This window comes from Coptis chinensis, chromosome 7, assembly GCF_015680905.1.
Source record: "Coptis chinensis isolate HL-2020 chromosome 7, ASM1568090v1, whole genome shotgun sequence".
Lineage (NCBI taxonomy): Eukaryota > Viridiplantae > Streptophyta > Magnoliopsida > Ranunculales > Ranunculaceae > Coptis > Coptis chinensis.
In genome coordinates this window covers 57,923,856-57,928,130 of record NC_141462.1, presented here as the reverse complement: position 1 = coordinate 57,928,130, position 4,275 = coordinate 57,923,856, and the positions used below count along the sequence as shown (strand labels likewise).

At 34.4% G+C, this 4,275-nt stretch overlaps 1 pseudogene; it reads left to right on the top strand.

Moving 5' to 3' along the window:
• Nucleotides 1-933: 933 nt before the first annotated feature.
• Nucleotides 934-2,355, top strand: LOC147488132 (large ribosomal subunit protein uL5 pseudogene; annotated as a pseudogene).
• The last annotated feature ends 1,920 nt before the right edge of the window (nucleotides 2,356-4,275 follow it).

Sequence of the window (4,275 nt, the reverse complement as noted above, 5' to 3'; positions counted from 1 at the left end):
TCGGGTGTGTTCATTAAATGAACATAGTTGATAAGTCTTGACAGATTTAGTGTTGAAAAAGGTTGGTTGTTGCTTGTGGTTTGCGTTAGTGTCGCATTTCAAGATAGGTTTTGTTTTTCCTTGAGGTGAAATAGGTTTTCAGTTGAGACAATGTTATTTGTATTTTCATTTGTAATTTTAAATAAAGAGTTATTGAAAAGAGATTGGTAACCTAATCTTATTTGTGAATTTTTGTAATGAAGAGGACTTTTGTTTAAGTTAAAAATTTTATTGGTTTTTAATTATCCACATATTTTAACTATTTATGGGTTTTTGGAAGTTGAGAGTGCATCACACCTCGAAAATCGAAGAGTCGGGAACAAATATTGTTTTTCCGAATTCTGTCGAAATTCAGGATATGACAGATAGGTTGATGGCGGACATGTGGGAGTGTTGAGATGAACGAAATGGAGAAGAATAACTAGTGTGTTATTGGCAATAGTGGTTTAACTTTATGTTTTTTGTTGTCGTTGTTTTGGCAATGTTGAATGATGTGTTTTGCCTTTGGAATGCTTATATTATTTTGGCTTATGACTTTTGTTATTATATATGACAGTATGGTTCCTTATAGCCTTCCTTATATTAGTAACTCTTTATTTAGATTTGTGTATGAATATCTTAATTTTGTTTTGGTTTCAAGTCCTACTCTACGAAGTTAATAACTATGTTGTGTGTTTAATATAATAGATGAAATTGATGATAATGACCCCTTTAATGTAAATGAATATGTTGACAATACTGGAAATGCTACCCAAGGTTCAGGGGTAAATATGGAAGAAGAATTACCGCGTCAAAATTCGAGTGGGCAAAAGAAAAGAAAAAAAACCACACATAGATGTGAATGACGAGAAGATAGCTAAGACATTCGAACATCTTGCAGAAGTTGCTAAGGTAATGGCGGACAATTTGAAGCGACCTCCTAGCATGATGCAGAAAGTTCATGATGCCTTGAAAGGTCTTGAGTTGTCTAAAGGAAATTTTAAGCTTGGAATGACCTTCCTTGGAAATAGCCCAAACAGGGGTGAAATCTTTTTGAGTTTTGATGATGAAGATCTTAGGAAGGAGTGGCTTTTGAACAACCTTCCAGTGGCTTAAGGCACTTCTTTTATATTTTTGCTATTATGGTACATGTAATGCACTTGTCTAGTTTAAGCCATTTCTTTTGGATTTTTGCTACTATGGCTAACCAGCTACCCAAGCTTATCAGTCCATTTTAACGTGTTACTTTAATTTGCCAAAAAAAAAAAAATCGTCTTTTTTTGTTTATATTCTTAAAGGTTGTGTGAGGGGACTACAAAATATTATTTCTATGTGATTTTGTCACTGATTACTTCTTTACAACAGATTTGTATATTTCATTTTCAACAGAAAACTACACTTCACGCAAAACAGATGAAGGAGTAGCAATGATAGGACTAGTGGATTGGAGAAGTTTCTCAAACTTAGGAAGAGGCTGCTTGTTGCTTCTTGAATGCTCTCAGAACTAGTTTAAGGCATTTCTTTTGAGTTTTTTTGTCAAGCACCAGTTCTTGTACTTACAGTTGATTTATAATAGTCTGACATGCCTATATAAATTGTATATTTTGCTTCTGTTATAAATGTCTAACAACACTAGTTCCCTAATGATCAGTCCTTAGTTCTGATGTTCTATTTTCTTCACCATTTCTAGGGACCATAACTCCAGAATGTCTACTTAACACTCATGTTGGTTCGTATGTGTTATTAGCTGTGATTTGCAGGGATCATGACGAACAAATTACAAGGGTGAAGAGAAGATTTTTGCTGCTGAAGAAATTTCTTCTATGGTCCTTATTAAGATGAAGAAGATGCAAATGAGAGATCGGATCCTGATTCTGACATGGAAGATACTGAAAGCAAGCCTCTGCCAAACAACTTCTAGAACAATCAGTTTTTTCAAAAGCTAAGTATACTATTCGATCTTTTGGTATTAGGAGGAATGAGAAGATTGTTTGTTATGTTACTGTTAGAGGTGATAAGGCTATGCAATTATTGGAAAGTGGGTTGAAGGTTAAGGAGTATGAGCTTTTGAGGAGGAACTTTACTGAGACTGGTTGCTTTGGGTTTGGTATTCAGGAGCATATTGATCCTGGAATTAAGTACGATCCCTCAACATGTATCTATGGTATGGATTTATATGTTGTTCTTGAACGCCCTGGATACCGTGTCGGTTGTCATCGCAGGTGCAAGTCTCACATTGGAATTCAGCATAGGGTAACAAAGGACAATGCGATGAAGTGGTTCCAAGTGAAATATGAGGGTGTGATCCTCAACAAGTCCCAGAATATCATTGGGTAGTTGAGTTATTTTAGCATCAATCAGTCCACCCTATCTAATTTTGAGTGTTCAAATCAATCTATAATCGTGAGAGTGTGAGTGTGTTGAGTGTGTGAGTTGTGTGATGTGGGTGGGTGTTGCAGTGGTGTGGTGTGAGTGGTGCGGGTGGTGCAGTGGTGTGGGTGATGTTGTTCTTCGCTTCTTTGGATGGCAAGTGTTCTTTGTCCGTGCTACTACTTTGTTGGATAGCAAGTGTTGACCGCTTTATTCTTCTTTGGATGGAAAGTGTTGTTCTTATTTCTTTTCTTTATTGTTTATTTTGCTAGTGAGTGGTGCTACGGTGTTGCAGGTGCCAGTGGGTGGTGATAGGTGTTGCAGGTAGCGAGTGAGTGGTAGTAGTGCCGTGTTTTGAAAAAACAAAGGAACTAGATCGTGTTTTTGAGTTCCATTACTAAAGTGGTTTTGACTTGAGTGTGGTTAGATTTGTTAACATATTCATGCTACTTCTTCTTGTTGGCTGGTGAAGTTGTAGTTCTTTTTTATTAATAAATGGAATCATCGATCTTGTGAAGTAGTTTTTTATTTTTTACTATTCGTCTTGTAGTTGTACTAGTCTAATATGTTTGTGGAGTCTTCTAAATTTATATTTATGTAGCTGTAACGACATTTCTACCAAGTTCGTATTATTAATTATCCTAATGCACTTTCATAACTTGTTATTGCTATTTTAAGTATATTAACTTAATTTGTATGCATAATTAGATATGGCAAGGCGTTGGACAAATGAGATGGAAAGTGTTTTTATCGATACATTTCATAGCAAGCTACTTCTAGGTCATAAAAATGAGAACGAATTTCTTCCAATATCAAAAGAGTGTGCAAGGGAAACACTCCATAACATATTTGATATCGACTTGACTATTACTGGTCATGTAACTATGCGAATGAAGATCACCTTATGATGGATATCATGGCGATATTGATAGAATAACTACTACGCATGGGTTTTAATGGAGTTATGAAGAACAAAAGATCATAGCTAGCAACGAGATTTGGGATCAAGCAATAACACAAGATCCGAGTATGGGAAACTACAGGAATCGAATCTATCCAAGGCACAATGACATTTTATGTGTTTGGATAACAATGGTTGTTACGGTCCATTGCACTTTGACATTTTTTATGGTTGTTTGAGAAGACATACTATGGGTACTATTAAAATTGAGTTGTACTATCTTTAATTTTCTTTATTTTGTATTATGTACTTTATTTTTTCTTTTTATACATTTAATTGAGTTTGAAAAAATAATAATAAATAAATAAAAGTAAACGAACACAGCATAACAGCCGAACAATGTCAACACCCAATATATTTATTGATAGTTATGCTCAAGTGTTTTAGCTATATGCCTTCCAACATGCATAACCAGATTCGTGACTTCAACTAAATTGAGATTTTGGTACATTTTATGTTTTTATGGCAAGTCTTTATACTTTTTTTTTTAGTGTGATATAGGTGAAACAATATACAAATAAAATAAATTTACAAATAAGAGTATCAATAATTTTTAAAATCTTAAATATTTTAAAAGCACAAAAAATAAAATATTTGGCACAACAAATTTGGACAATCAAACAGCAGCAAATGGTTGCAAATCAGGGCAAATGATATTTACCACAGTATCATCAAACAGTGGCAAATTTAAATTTGTCACTGCCACAAGTTATTTGCAATTGTCACATAGCAAATTTGTTAGTGGCAAATGGTGACAAAATTTGCATTTGCCATAGCTCCTATAAGACAAGCATAAGTACCGGTAACCCAAACCCAAACCAATCTAAAATGTATTTGTTATTGACGGACTCCATATTGTGTTGGGCAGACCCAAAAAAAAAAAAACAATTATTACAAGTGTGTCATTGGTCCCAGAAAGTCTGAAA